At 44.3% G+C, this 16,705-nt stretch overlaps 1 protein-coding gene across 1 annotated transcript in view; it reads right to left on the reverse strand.

Annotated features, from left to right (window-relative positions):
• erfl1 (Ets2 repressor factor like 1) overlaps window positions 1-10,829 on the reverse strand; it is a 40,337-nt gene extending 29,508 nt beyond the window's left edge. Inside the window, 2 exon segments of the mRNA XM_034611973.1 lie at window positions 6,769-6,940; window positions 10,719-10,829. The gene's annotated coding sequence lies outside the window, so the exon portion shown is untranslated.
• Window positions 10,830-16,705: the final 5,876 nt, after the last annotated feature.

Genomic DNA, 16,705 nt, shown 5'->3' on the forward strand with positions numbered 1-16,705 from the left:
CATAGCTGTTGCAGTGCTGATTATTTAGTTTCATCATAAAGCTGCAAAACTGCTCAAGATAAATGACAGTTAATAGTTACTTCTGTTAAGTTTGTTTCTCTGATCCATGAGTAGACTTCACGGTTGAATCTCCCAGCTTTCAGCAACCTCTGTATACAATCATATGCAAAAATATGAATCTAATAAGCTCGGAAGACGTGAATGCATGCATGCACCTAGTTGGCAGAAAATGGCAGAAAATGAAAGCAAACTAGCAGCTGACAATGACGACGAGCAACTGAGCAAGTTGGTAGAGCCCAGATGTAGTGAAAATTAGACTGGTAACAAATTCTACTGTGATGCTTAAGCTTCTCTTGTGTCTGTTAGATTTTTAAGATGGCCAAACTTTGCTAACAGGTGACAGTATCAGGTTCCAATTTATCGACAAGCTGTAAGTAGATCTAACCAGATCTAACCAGGAAAGAACACAGATGTTGGAGGATTTGGCAAAACCTCAGAATGAGTAAGACGACAGCATTTTGAAGCCATCGTCTTTAACATGATTGCTTTCTACAGTGCGTTGGCATGGAAACTGCAGTATGACTCCTTTTAGTGAAAGGTCCCATTTACAGTAACTACATATACCAAGGGAATCACTGCTACTTGTCCATTCGCCAAGCCAAAGGGTGCAGAGCCCTTACTTTCTGCCTTCGTACTTAGAAGGAACTGGACATTGTTACATGCTGAATGGAAATAGATTGGATATAGTTGGGCTGATATATCAATGATATAGTGTTCAGAAGTTACTAAGTGCAGCTTGTCTACACTACTGCGGATATGTTTAAAAAATCTCTGTCCAGACGGGAACACAAAAACGAATAGAAACGCTCAAACAAGCCTGCCAGAGATCAACGTTGTGAGCATGTTCACTGGTATAAAGGCCGCCAATGTCCTTGTTGTTTCTGGGTGCATGATTATTAGACCAAGCAACAGTGGGCATTTGCGAAGTTACGTGTAACTGTGACGCCATCGTTTCCCAAATGCTACGTTTTACGTACAGAAACCAGAGTTTGTGGGCAAGAGGCCCAGAACGCAGAGGAAAAAGTTCGTTTTTTGTTTTCATGGGTTAAGATTATTATGGGTAGGGTAAGGGTAGCACGTGTATGTATAGTAAAATAGAAATACAATGAGATCTGACTCATGCACGTGCAAGTGTGTGTGATTGTGTGTGTTCGTGTGATTGTGCTTGTAAGCACTTCCATATGCAAAGACAATGACCTCCAGCAGACAGCAGAAATACAACCCATAGGACACTGTGTTTTTCCAATACAGATTATTGCGGATACACAGTCCCTGTGAGTCTATCAAGAGATTGCACCATGAGACATTTTCTATTTTCTATGAGTGTGTTGTACTTTGTATGGATCTGTGTCTTTTGTGTCGGCTATCGCTTGTCCTCGTGTGGGTCTATAGATTCAAACACTCACATGTCCGCTTACACACACACCGGCACCCAACCAGTTTCCTCTGAGACAAAGCTCCGTCCAAACAAGTATGTCAACACCTGCTGGTGTCTCCTCCGGCTCCCTCCTGCTCTCTCTTACTCCTCGTCTCCCACTTACTCTGTTTCTGCGCACCGCGACTTAGTTTTTCCTCTTTCTTTCTGTCCGCTCTTGCTTTTATTGTGCCATTTTCTGCCACTTTGGTCTGAGAAAGGCAGGCCATAATGCAATCTCTTCCCCCTCTCCGTCCCCTGCTGTGAGGGAGAGTAGCTTGGCCTGTGTGCTGGGCCGGGGAGAAGGGGGAGAGACGGGGTCAAGGTGAGCTCTAATACACTATTGATCTGCCCCAATTGAAAACCTGATGGAAATTTTACCCCCCTCCCCTCCCTTCCTCCTCGTAGTTCTCCCGCACCCCTCTCTCTCGCTCTCTCTGCCCCCCCCCCCCCCCCCCCCCCCCCCCACTTTCATCGACCCCCCTCTCCCTTCCTATCTCCCACTTCTCTCTTCCCTTATGTCTTTTTTCCTTTCCTGTGTGTATCCTCCCTGGTGTCTAGAGTCTTCCTCTTCTTCAGTGTCTATCCCCGTTCACTCCAATCTGTTTTCTCTCCCAGCTGAATGTCTCTTTCAACCACTGACCACTTTCTCTCCTCGCGATGTATCTCCGCACTGGGCAGCACTCTGCATCCACCTCTTTTCAAATGTGCCTCTAATCATTTCCTCTCTTCTCCTCACCTCCTTTTGGTCTCTCCATCTCCCCGTTTTTCAAGCTTGTTCCCCTCATTTTCCCTTTAAAAATCGCCTGCTATCCAACCACACCCCTCCCCACTGTTTCTGTCGCTCTCACTCTTTTTTCCCTCATCCCCCTCTCTGAGTGTGCATCAGATGGTCCATTTCTCTCTAACCCAGTGCATATTGATCCCTATGGCAGTAGCATGCAGGGTGAGGGCTGCGAGGACCACTGCTACAGTATATTAAACGCCACAAACGCTTTGGACGTGGGACCTGAGACACGCCTCCCCGGCAGGGCCCTGTCAATAGCTGCTCCCTCCTGTCAACAGCAGCCAAATGGCCTCTCAATCTGGGACTTGTGATTGGGCTACAGATTGGTAGAAACTGCAATGGATGCGCCACAGAAAAATAAAGGGAACCTTGACGGGAGAAAAGCCAGTATGAGAAAATGAAAGAAGATAAGGAGATGTGCATAAGCTACTTTTCCCTATGATGGAGAGCTGCTTAAAAAAATAGATGCATTCAACACTGATGTGAGTCAATGAAATCATGTAAAACCATTTCCATTCAGCTGTCTAAAATGTTGCGAAACAAAATCTATGACCTCGGTGTTCAATTTGCCCCATTCTTTGCCTTAACAGGTTTCATAATAACACACTGTTGTCCTGTAGTTATGTGGAACAGCAATTATGGACGCAGTCGAGTGTGCTATACACTGTTCAAGCACGTCAAACAAAAGAGGCACCAACATTGGAAAGGGCCTGAACAATAGAGATGGCAGCGGCAGAAGTAAACCTTTTTACGGCTACCCATTACTTTCCCACTTAACAAGACGGACCACAACCTCTCCCTCGCTCTGACTCTATGCAGAGTTGGCTGCTATCACCGCACTGCTTGAGTGGGAGATAAATGGAGCGAGTGCGTGTATGTGTGCGTTTGATTTATGTACTGTTGTGTACGTGTCAGGCGGCCTGGGCTATCAGGACCACCATCTCCCAATAGACATAGAAATGCTACAGCAGTGGAGGGACCTCTCTGTCGACCCCGAGACCCCTGATACACATCTGGAACAACAGAGCACACACCGAGCAGGGATTGGAGGGGTTCGGTGGAGTAGGAGGAGGAGGAAGAAGAAGAAGAGGAGGGAGGGTGGGGGGGTACCTTCATCGCTCCTGCTTTTCTTTTTTCTTCATTTTCATTCAAAGAAGATTCATCCACTTTGTCCCTTACTCTCTTACATCTCTCCTCTCTGCCCTTTCATGCCTCACGTGGACGAGAGGGAAGCGGCCACCGTACTTCCACCGTAAACTCATCTTGACAACTTCTGTCCGCTCTCCGAGAGATAATCTCACTGGTTGCGAAGCTCCATCATGCAAACTGAAGGTCACGTTTGGTTGTGTTCACATTAAGCTTCTGTCAGCATGGAGCCACAGCTGTATGATCCTGATCTCATGGGATATCCATGAAAGAAGTCCGTTGTTCAAAAGATACCAAGAGAGCTATGACCAAAACCTCATCCACACTTAAAAAAAAAAAAAAAAAACACAGATGGAGGTTGATCTAACTTTAAGGGATATTGTGTGTATGTGTTAGAATGTGTGAAATATGTGCGGGTTTAATGCACAGATGTTTTCTGTTTGTATTTCTTTAGTCCATTGCCTCTAATTCGTCCACTAACTGATACCAAGAGTTCAGACACCTGTTTTATTTCCCCTCGTCTCTCAATCACTCTTTTCTTCTTTCCCTCACTGTCTCCTCTTTTTCTCCCCCTCCTCTCTTCACCCTCTCCATCTATTTCTTTCTCCCTAGGAAGGAATCAGTCTCACCTTAATTGCTCTTAAATCGGATTAATGACTGACCGGGGACAACTTGACTTAATCTCTCTTCTAGTAAATCTCTTCCTCTTCTCTCTTCTCGTACATCACTCTTCCACATTTTATCCTCTCTTGCCCTCCCTCCTTCTCTTCCTTTGTCTCCTGTCTTTTCTTTTTCTTTCCGTCCCCAGCCCTTTCTCCCCTGCTCGTTCAATCTCTGTCCATCCTCCTCTCTCTACAACTTTTCCCTCTTTCTGCTTTGCTCTCTGTCTTTTCTTAATTCCTCCTCCCTTCTTCTTCTCTACTCTTTCACCATCACTCTCTCTGTGAGTCAATCATTCTTTCATCTTTCTGGACGTGCATGTCACGCTTCAGCTCTGGCCGTCATCCGAGTCCCCTCATAATTTCTCTCTTCTTCTTTTCACGCTCTTTCGACAACTTTCTATTTTCCTTTAACTTCATCATCCTGAGACTTTGCTCAAACCCCTTTGACTCGGCTGTCACTCTCTCTCTCTCTCTCTCTCTCTCTCTCTCTCTCTCTCTCTCTCTCCATTCTCCACCTCGCCCCTCCATCATGTGTGTGTGTGTGTGTGTGTGTGTGTGTGTGTGTGTGTGTGTGTGTGTGTGTGTGTGTGTGTGTGTGTGTGTGTGTGTCTTAGTCTACAAGGTTGGCCAGTCGCAGGTTCTTGTTGTGTATGTGTTAGCGCATGTCGATGTGCTCCTGTCATTGACTCCTAAGTGCTTTGGCAATACTAGGCCTCTGCTGTCATGCCAGTGCAACTAATCTCAATCGAATAACATTGAACTTGTATTGAGATGGAGATAAAGGACATGAGTGGCTGTCTGTGTGATTACTCAAGCAGCTCCCTCGCACCCATGTGAAAAGAGCACATGGATGAAAAGTGCACTCCCAGCACACACATTCCAGAAATCCTTTTATATGACAGTGACACATTTTTGATCTTTACCCTTAAAGGAATTAACACCCAATCCAAAGCAAGAAATAAAAAAGTTCATTACAGTTCAGTAAAAAAAAACAAGTGACACGGTGTCATACTGAGGTGATACCGAGGCAATGAAATCGTACCACCTTCCAAACCCCTGCAGTTCAAAAAACTGAGGGGAAAAAAGAGGCCAGCCTTGTGGACAAAAGCTCATTTTCCTCTTGGTTGCACACTGCTGCAGGCGGGCTAACATGCCACAGGAGAATTCAACCACTCGTACACCTTTGTTTTCCTCGGGTTTTTCTCAACTTTACACACAGCAGCAGAGCCGTAACCGAGAGTGAACCAGGATTTCTGTCAGCCCCAGAAGGTAGATGTGCCTGGCCTGTCTGGCCCGAGGCGAATTCAATGATCTGACAGCCAACAAGTCGCCGCTCTTTGGGTTTGGGACTGAGAAGAGAAGAATCTGTCATTTCCAAACGTGGTGCACATTTGTTCAGCTTCCAGTTTTGCTTTGACCACTTCCAACGTCTCCTTCTTTCTCTCCTCTCCACTCCCCAACTCTTCCAGTGCACCCCCACCTACCCACCTCCCGAACTGTCTGCGTGCCCATCTGCTTCACAGCGCTCCTGTGCTTGTCCTCCCTCGATCTCACTCTCTCTCTCACAGTGCAGTCAGGATTAAGCATTTATCTCGGTGGTCCTCCTTTCGGCCCTAAACGCCCGTGAGGATGATAAGAGTCGCTGGGATTTGTCAAATTGTGTGCCATTGATTAACTGACCTTTCACGCCTGCAAGTCTCTCAGCCACTCCACTAACTGCCGACAGGCTAGATAGAGAGATAGATGGATACATCTGGCTGTTATTGTTGTGTACAAGTTTGTAGTTACCAGGTGTGGCGGCGAGAGACGACACGGGGTACGAGGGCCACAGGAGAGAGAGGTGTGGGAGGGTGAGGGAGGGAAGGAGGGAGGAAGGGCCAAGGCTCGGAGATGGTGGGAAAGATACAGGGGGAGTCCTTCAATTGCCCTATAGGCTCGGAGTGTAACAGGCAGAAAGGTCTAGTAGCAAACATTAATGAGTCCTGAATAATGAATAATGAAACACAAATTTTAAGGTGTGCCAAGGGGCTAATATCAGAGAGGAAGAATTAGGGGGAACAGAGGAGCCAGAGGAAGAGTTCAGACATTGGCTGGCTGGAGGTGAAGCTCGCATGTGATCGGTAATGGCCGAGGGCTATTGCATGGCGAATTGGACACTTCTGATTATTCAGAGACAGGTTTGCACGGCTTCACCGCCAACACGTTTTCAAGATCCAAGAATTAAAAATTCCTCAAAAATTAAATACTATTAAAAACTGAAAAAGCCTCCAAAGCCAAACATATGAGCAAGACATTTAAAAAAAAGTATCTATGATTTTTTTCTGTATCTTTAAATTTTCACTGTTTGCTGCCCTGTGAGTCTCTGGGAAACAGGGTCTCAAAGATTTTAAGTTTTAAAATTAAAATTTTACTCTTAGAAAATGAATAAAAATACAGCGCAAACTTAAAGTTTCACACTTTTATGCCCCAATGGATAAATTCACTGGGGTCTTCAATGTTAAATTAACTTTACCTCCTCCAGACAGAAAACATCTTGATCTTAGTTCAGCTCCTCACAATATGAAAAAGATACGTTGGATTTTTTAAGTGTATATGAGTTGTGTGTTTCTTTTACACTCATGTAAGAGAAACAGGCAAATGGAGACTGAGACATTTGGAGGCTTTTTTCGATGATGAAGATGAGGAGGAAGTTCACCCACCTGGACCTCCGCGTCGCCCCGCCTCAGAGATGCACCTGAGGCCGAAGCCCGATCACTTTGTCTCGGACTGGATTCGGAGTTCGGTCGCTGCTGCGCTTGTTCCGACCCGGGAGGGAGGGAGGGAGGGAAGGGGGAGGTGGAAGTGCCTGTGTCGCACTGTACGGAGGCGTCACTAAAAAAAAAACAGATAATAGAGTTAATTATATTTAGGACTGAACAAAAATCCTCCTTCTGCAGTACAAGAACTAAAATATAATAATATAATAAACCAGGGGACAGGAGACGCTGTGTGTCCCGCAGGATGGAGCCGATCCTGGGGCTCGTGTTGCGCTGTTTTCCCGCAGGACCACTTCTGCCCCATAGACCACAGATCAATCACCTTATTTACTCTTTACTGCCTTGTACAGTCACAGAGACAGAGAGAAGCTAGCACGAGAAAAAAAATCATTATAATATAACCTATACTCATGCACTCACTTAAATTGTGCGTCTTTGGCACATCTTTGCGCATGACCTCATCGCAATTGATATGTATTCCTCTTCTCGAGTTGATGTCTCTATTATTTCCAAACAAAATTCCCCCCAGTGACAAATATTTTTTCTGTATTGATATTGCATCCTCCTGTAATGTTTATAGGTATTAGCGCCCTTTACGCACGGGATGTATCCCGGTGTGTGCGCACAGAGAGCGGACAGAGGCCCTGAGTGCAGCTCGGTGAGAGGCTCCGGCTCCGCTGCCTTGTTATCGATATATGAGAAGCTGGCTCGAAAGGATATTGACCGCACTAACTAGCCGCACTTTGATCATACGAAATTGCTTTCCAGATGACAACACATTAAGGATGAGAGCATTTTAAAGAAAAAAACAAAATCAAACCCGCCTCTCGCACCTGTCAGAAGTTTCTTTTCCGAGTGAGGTGGAGGTGAGAGCCCCCAATAGATCGACTGGCGTGACGGATAAAGGAAAGAGAAATTGTCTATTTCCAAACGAGACGAAAAGATAAAAAAGATGAGGACAAAACAAAGACAAGGAGGTGAAATTCAAAATTTTAAATTGCAGATGAAATGAATCCCGATCATAATCCGAAAAGTTATAATCTGCGCAAAAGAAATAACCACAAACCAATTGGGAATAAATGACCAGATTAAATTTAAAAAAAGCAGCATGACAAATATTATGTTTGGAGGGTACACGTCTGCGTTGGTTGTGCCCATGCAGCTGTTTAGCAGTTTACAGACGAGTATTTCTCTTCTAAATTTATTTATTTAAAAAAGAATCTGTAAAATGAAGCTTGAATCGTCGCAAAATTAAATTCTAAAACAAATATGAACAATATTATACCATAATTTAATAGTGGAGTGCAGTTTAAAATCAGGAGGCTTTGAGAAATAAACTGCAGATTATTCGTTCACATATGATTTTTATTATTATTGTTAATATGATTATTACACAATAACAATTATAATTAATACAATAGTAATGATAATAACACAAAAATAATAACACCATCAAAAATAATGCAAGAACAGGCCTATAGGCTGGATTGAAAATACTTTTTATACTGTTTGCTTTGTAAGGTGTAATTAAATCGATTATTATTAATATTATTATTTAAATTATTATTATTGTTGAGGCTGTCATTTGTATCACTCCTGTAAAGAAAAGGGAGTTTTATCAGAGACATATTTATCATTTCTACCTCCTTCCACTTCGCAGAGTGCACAAACAGCAGCGGGCAGCGTTAAGGAGCTGATATTAGAACAAATGTAATTGGACGGGTTAACGAGTTCAAAGCGGCCGAGCAGAGGTGAGGCATGGCGGAGGGGAGGGTGAGTGACGTGCGGTGGGGGAGAAAATTTCCCCGAATGCCATTTAATGTCGGAAATATTTCCTGCCAGGTATTGACAGCACGGAGACGGATGAGGCGGCCGGCGAGAAGCGGCGCAAAACCAGGGAGGTAATCCAATTAAACGGGGGTGGACTTGGAGAGGAGAGAGGTTCAACACGTTGGCCTGAAAGTTCACACACACACACACACACACACACACACACATACACATTCAGAGGGAGAGAGGACACGGGCATGGCCGAGCTGTCTGTGGCCCAGACACTGGAGCTCGGGAGCCGGGCAGAGCGAAGCTGGCCGCTCGCTGTGGAGCATGGAACCAAAAACCAAAGTGACTTCAAATGGAGCTGGAACAAAAAAATTCAACTTGAAATTTAACATTTTATTCTATTTAGTCTGTTCGTCTTTTTAAAACACTCGCATCGTCGTTATCACTATATTATTATCATTGAAATTATTATTATCAATTATTAAGTTTGGGTGAATTAATTTGTGGTCAACTGTGGATTAAATAATTCTACCTAAACCCTCCTCACTTGTCAGTCCTCTATATTCCACGCGCACATTCTCCCACTTTTAAACTTTATTGAGGAAGGCTGGTGCGGTGGAAAGTTAGATGTGAATAATTGACGCCAGGAAAACAACAACATTGGTCGGGGTTAGGGGTGGATCCATTGATCGATCTCTTAATCTGCAATAGTTACATGCATGTATTGATTTACAGACACTGTTTATCTGGAAATATACAGGCACAAATAATTGATGGAGTTCACCCACGGCACACATAAATATGCATCAAAGTTGTAAGAGGGTAAACACCTAAAAAAAAAAAGGAGAAGAGAGAAAAATCTGAGGCAGAGAGCAGCGAATCCACACAGAGATTATTCCGAATATGTGGGGTTTTGTTTTTAAAGTTTGACTCACTGTATCGATGCGCCCACTACTTCTGAAAGTAACTCCCATGCGAGTCTGAACACACACTCTCACTCACACACACACACACACACACACACACACACACACACACACACACACACACAGAGTAAACTTCAGCATTTTGTTTGGGTGAACATATTGACGCATGGCCACAGACAGTAGCTGGTGTTTTTGGAGAGGAGTGTTTCTGTGGAGAAAAATACTGGAGCGTAAAAATGTTGCAGGAGGAAATTCTTTGAAAAATAATTTTGGTGCAACTTAAATGAAGGAAAATAACTCAATTGTAGTATTTGCACGTGCAATTAAATCCCGGAGTAGCCAACAGAGCACGAGCAGCAAGGCACGGACACATTACGCACGCACGCACGCACACACACACACACACCAACAATCCTTATAAAGGTAAATTAGACGCGGTCATTCACACACGCGCGCAGAGAAATGGACGAGAGAGAGAGAGAGAGAGGGGAAAGGAGGGAGGGTGTGTGTGTATGTGTGTGCGTGTGTGTGTGCACGGCTGGAGTCTCGTGCAGCGCGCAGTGTGTGTGAGCGGTTGTTTAATTGACTGATTGATACGGCGGTGCGGAGGTGAGGGCTGGACGCCTTAACAAATAGAGACACTTAAAGGCTAATCCGGGCCAACGCCGGCAGCTGAACGCATCAAAGTGCTGCCGTACACAGTCGAGACTTCCACACCTGCTCACATGCGCGCCAAAAAAACACGGTATTCATCCCCATTTCCAGCACGCGGGCGTGTGTGTGTGTGAGAGAGAGAGAGAGAGCTGCAAAAAGATGTTATAGTGTCTAAACTTACAAAAAGAGGAGCCAAAAAAATGAAGAAATTACATCCAAGTTTCCAAATAACGGTCATGCGTAAAGTACGCACGGTCCAACTTTTTGGTACAAGGCTGCACCGCAAACTGATCGCAATACAGGCAAAACAACTGTTCCAATAACAGCACAATTATGGCAACAATCAATAATAATATCGCCAGCACACATCGATCACAATATACATTTCAAATCCACTCACAAAAGGACACAAATAACAACTTTTTCCGAGTTCATTTTCTCAAGAAATATAAAACAACTCCATCACCATTTGAAAATATATATATAATTTCACAGGCCTGTGTAATTAAAATGTGCAAAAAGAGAACAACATACCTCCAGCTATTATTTTCAGGAAGCGGTGTTAAAGCTCTCACAGGCTCAAGTGCGACCAGTCTATCCACACGCGTTCACCCTGACGGCGCAGCGAGCCAGCGACCGGAGAGGCAGCATCACTACCAACCTGAACCCGGAGAGGAGAGCACAGGGAGGGAGGGGAAAGGAGGAGAGGAGGTGTGCATCCCTCCCTCCCTCTTTCTCTCACACACACACACACACACACACACTCTCTCTCTCTCTCTCTCTCTCTCTCTCTCTCACCCAGTGTGTGTGTGTGTGTGTCTGTGTAAGTAGTTAATTAGTAAATCCCCATTCGCTGTGCCTCGGGTTGGTTTGTTTTCCCCGGTCGACAAGCCGAGAGGAAAGAGAATTTGAAGTAGGATTCGACCCGTTTCCGCTCCTGTGTCTCATATATGGGGTTTGTGTGTGTGTGAAGGAGAGAGAGTGTAATGGTGTGTGTTTTTGAATCTTTTGGGGCTCTTTTTGGCATCACAAGAGGAGCCCCCCCCCCCCACCTCATGTGTCACCTCTCAGGAGTGACTGTGTTCACCAACATTTTGACCCCAGAATGCTCGGCTGGAATCCCCCCAGAAGACGCAGTGAAACCGGCCACAAGGAGTTTCTAGTGCAAACGAAACAAGTGATTCATATAGTGCCCAAATCTAAAGCTGGATTCACGTCTGGAGCTCGAGGAATCACTCCAGCTTCCCATCTTCATGGTGCAGTAAACTGTGAGAACAATATTTTTTCTCAAGGAAGCGTATAAAACACCAGTCACCGGAGGTCGAGCCCCACCTGTCAGCCTGGCTTTAGCAGATCACCGAGAAGAAACTCAATGCTGTTGTCAACGTTTTCACTTATAACCCTGCAGCAAGATCCACGTGACGATTGAAGCTCATTATCTGTCTTCAACTCAATGCATGACTTCTATCAACTGTCTGCATCAAACATCCACACACACACACACACACACACACACACACACACACACACACTGTGGGGGAGAATAGGTCCCTGCTCTCATGCCAGGAAATTGACTCGGCCCTTAATAAACTTTAATTATTTAATTGATCCCCAATCAGCAACTTAATAATCAATTAGGTAAACCAATGGAACTCACTTGAGTGCAGAGAACCAGAGTCTATATGACAAGGGAATCAGGAGAGGAGAGGAGAGGAGAGGAGAGGAGAGGAGAGGAGAGGATCGAGGGATGGGGAAAAGAAAGCTCTGTTCTCTCTCTCTCTCTCTCTCTCTCTCTCTCTCTCTCTCCCCGCTGGGCATCTTAGTTGTTGTCTAGTTGAGTCTGACAGTGGAATAAGGTCAGTTTCTTGTGCTGCCAACATTACATGCTGGTAAACAAAGAACCGGGTGAAAGTGAGAATGACCACAAGTTTTGGATATGTCTTGTATCAGTGATGGGAAGTTGTTTGGTGATGATCAGTAGACTTAAATTTAATCAGGGACCATCCTGATAACAGATTATTGTTGTGTGTTCTTTCCTGCTTCACGTCATTGTAAACTAAATATCCTGTGTTTTCACTCTTTGTTGGACAAAGCCAGCAATCGAAAGAGGTCACCTTGAGCTCTTGGAAACAGCAAAGGGATTATTTTCCACTACTTCCTGCCATTTAACAGACTAAATTTTAGATCACTTCAGCAAGATAATAATCAGCAGATTAATCAATAAAGAAAATAATAACAAATTGCTCAAATTGACACATTTATTTGAAAAGTATCAATAAACTACAAAAACAGAACTAAAACATGTTTGACTGAATGAAGTTATACTCGTAAAACATGTCCATGGTCATGACCAAAGCAACACACTCACCATCACCACACACTCAGACACAACCCAAGCACCTCTTTATTGCCCTCTAGTGTCGACTGCTAATGTGAGCCTTCCATCGCTGCTTGTTAACCCCTCCAGCTGACACTTTCTCAACTCCTTGCCCTGAATTTTGGGGGTTCCCATTTGCACACAGCTTCACCAATGGGTGTACAGAGTATGTATTTGTTTGTGTGTATGACCATTTTTTCTTTCTTACTGTATGCAAGGCGTGTGTGTGTGTGTGTCAATAGCAGGGAACATCAGACACTCTCACACACTCTGCAGATGAAAGCTTTGCCAATACTCAGAGTCCCCTGAGGGTCATGGCAATATTGATGTGACCACTGGTGTGTTTGTGTGTGCATGCTGCTGGTGCATGACAGTATGCGTACATGCATGCGATATGCGCGTGTGTTGCAATGGTGTATGTCACCTCTAAAATCCAAAAGGGCATAAGCTGCTGCGGACACACTGAAACATGTCAGTAACCTCTAACCACTGATCTCAGACCAGCTCATTCTAACATCCACCATCGGCTGTGTTTTTTCTCCCCTCTCCCCTCTCCCCTCCCTCCTGCTGAGCTCTGTTCAGCAGATGGAGCGTCTGAACCTCTGACACCTGGGAGGTATATGTGACAGAGTGGGGAGGTGCTGGAAGAGGATGAATAACTGACCTATCACATCCCCATTGACTGAGTTAATTAATATAAGTAGAGCAGAGGATTCTTAGCTCACTTTTCACTGTATGGATTTGCTGTCTCCTGACATTTGGTATGTTTTATATCTATTCGATGCAAATCCAATGTGTTCCGTCCCGCGGCCCGATCATGACAGCTAATTTTGGTGTGAGGGCTATTTTGATAGGGCGGATTTTAATTGTGGCACAACACAGGGCCTCAATGTGATTGATTGATATAAAATCTCATGTGAATGGATGTCAAATTGAAGCAGAGAGAACTGGTAAAGGGTTGTCCTGTACACTCTACCATCGTCTCAACTGTATTGTCTATGCGTCCTTTAAGCTACAAAGTGGTGTTTTCTATTTGTTCAGACGTAGGACGAGAGGTTAGAGGAGATTCTTGTCGATGCAGACATCGGCAGAGGGGTGGGGGGGGGGGGTAGCGAGAGCAAGAGAGGAGGAAGAGAGGAGGGACAAGGAAATCCTCATAGACTCTTTACACACTCTTCTACATGCAAAGACTCTTTCTTCCTCTTTGTGGCTGTGAAAGACAAGAGCGAGGGAGCGAGGAACACAGGGAGGAGTGTGTGTTTGTGTGTGTGTGTGGGGGGGGGGGGGGGGGCTGACACAAGCAGGACAGACAGGAAGACAGGCAGAAGAAGGTGGGAAATGGAGAGAAAAGGAGGGGAAAGAGAGCAAGAAAGAGCTCCACTGCCTAGTCTTAATCTGAGCTGTTCTGATCAATAGCCCATTTCCCATTGTTGCCAGAGCTGTTCGATCGCTACACCACGGAATTAACACACCCACTTTAATCTAGGGGGAGAGGAGCGAGGGGAGGGAGGCGAGGAGGAGGGGAGGCGGGGGAGAAAGGGGAAGAAGGGGGTTAAGGGGGCGAGAGGGGAGCAGCTGTGGAGGCATTCTCAAATGAAATCAAATCTAATTGTTATCACTGTAGCCGCTGCACTTATTACTACCACTGTTACAATTATCCACCCACCATATAGCTCTTCTTTCCCCCCTCCTCTCATACCTCGCGTCATGTGGTGTAAACTGGACGTAAATAATCCAAATTAGTGTTTATTTGTTTCATTTTGCCAGCTGTAGATTGGATTGGGTTGGGAGGTTGGGGGGTGGGGGGGTGAGGGGGTGCGGTGGAAGGCAAGGCTTATTCCTCGGTGACAGGGAATGGGGTTTGTGGTCAGGTATATATATACAGTGCCGGATACACTGAGACACATCTGGACGTCTCAATTCAGCTGGGCTGCTGTGAGGCTGTTTGAACTGGGCTTCAGGAGGGAATGTTGTTCATGAGCACAGTGTTTTACTTATTAAATGTAAGTAGGTTTGACGTTGTGGCACCAATCAGCCATTTGTTTCTACCGTTCAGCTCACGGGTCACGTGTTTTTATGTGTAGAAAACTAAAATATGTTTGTTTTTTTAAAGTCAGTTCAAACAAGGTACAAATAAACATTTATATTATAAATTATAACTAGTGTTATCTAACAATACAGATTCAGTAGTTTTTGTTTGATGTGGTCTTTGAGGGTTTTCTACTTCTTCCCAAAACAGCAGAGGTGAATTGAACTTGAGATTCTGAAAGCATAAAATTCAACAGTAGCGAATCATTTCAGTTTAAATTACTGGTTATTCAAGTTAGTCAAATCCTTGGTTTTCAATTTTAACTATTTCCATGGAAAGTGTTCATGGTGAGGTTCCTGTTGATATGTTTAGCCAGGTTAGTAACACAAATCTATGGAAGGCAATGACGGTCTGTCCATCCAGCTCTTCGGACCAGATTTAAAATATCTCTCCAACTATAGACCTTTGTCCTGGCAGGAGAAGCAAATGTGAAATAAATTGGTGCTGCTGTTATTTTAAATTGTATCAATTACACATGTGCTTGACCCGTTACGACAAGCCAAAATTTTGCCACAGAATTTTGTACGGCTTTAGTACCGAAGAAGAAGAAAGTTGTTAAATACAATAAAATCTTCGTCATTGGTTTTCTCTGTCAATATTTACAGACCTATTATCTGGTTAAGTGTATTTTTTTTCTGTAAGAACAAGAATGTAAATATCATTCACCTCCATTGTACTGGGGCAGAGGCAGAAATGCCAGAGACAAATCTGTGTAAATGAAAACACCGCCATTTCCATTGGTAGAGATAAGAGAGAAATTGATTTCTTTTCTCACATTTAGGTGAATTGACACTTTAAAATCTTGGATTGTGCACAAAATGTAAAAGTATTTAAGTAAAAAAAAAAAAGAACATGTATTTTGTTTAAGGTCACTTGAACGTGAAATTCATCATGGTTACAATATTACACATGCTGCAGGGGTGATATGGTATGTCTGTTATTATTCATGGGCTTCAAAAGACCATGGCGTGTACTGTACAGCTATTACAGGTTGCCACTTTCAATAGACCAAATGTAATAAGCTTCAGCTTAGACAACGACCGTAATGTCATTTCATACAGAGCGCAGGCAATCTATTTGAAATCCATTGGTCACACGAGCTACATCAGCGTTATCGCCGTGTATATGAAACACGATGTGATGTGTATTTCTTTATGTAAGGGACATGAAATGCAAGTTAAGCTACGCAAGACATACAGAATATTTTTGAACTGCTGTGGTTAAAGAAACCCAACTGGAAACCAAAGTCTTCTCCCCTTTTAAAACTAAGCTTTCAAACATTTTCTCCTCCATTACACTGATGCGAATACTTTCCCAGCGCCAACACTTGAGTATAGCTGTTGAATATTATAGTCTACAGCTCTGGGTGCTGCCCGTGGAGTCTTTGCTTACTGCCTTCTACCGAGACAGCTTGAGGGGGAAAACGCGGCAGAGAAGCTCTCCCCTGCCACCCGAGGCTACCACCCAACTTTTCCTCCAATCCATTCTACTTACTCGAGTCCTTTTGAAGTCATTTCATAACAGAGCAATTTTCTCGTTAGCGTTGGCTTTAATTGTGGGTAATTAAGCGTGCTCCAGCAGTATAGAGAGCGCTGTTCGGAGGACTGGGGGGAAATTAGCCGTAGTTCAGCTGTGAAATACGGGGTTAAGTGGGAGACGGGGTAGGGAGAGGAGAGAGCCGAGGGGGGTCACTGACTCCAAAACAGGGGGTATTGCTGTCTAAAAAGAAAGCTGTTTTGGGGTGGACGATGGGGAAGGTTGCGTGGAAAAGAAAGTCGGGAATACAAATGGGTAGTTTCAGCAACAGACACAATTCAAATAGAGACTCAAAGGGGCTGAAGGAGACGAGCTCCGAAGCTTGAGTTTAAACCAACAGACTAGAAAAGGAAAATCAAAATGGACAGCAGGACAAAGAGCGAGAAAGAGGAGGCTATTCAGCATCACTGGAATGTCATCATACAAAAGTATTGTAGGTGTCGTATGGTGCAATAAGAGTGCATGAAGAAACTTGATATTGTTTGCTGAATAGGGAAGTCTGATCGTAAACTTGATACA

The sequence above is a fragment of the Hippoglossus hippoglossus genome, chromosome 16 (genome assembly GCF_009819705.1).
Source record: "Hippoglossus hippoglossus isolate fHipHip1 chromosome 16, fHipHip1.pri, whole genome shotgun sequence".
Lineage (NCBI taxonomy): Eukaryota > Metazoa > Chordata > Actinopteri > Pleuronectiformes > Pleuronectidae > Hippoglossus > Hippoglossus hippoglossus.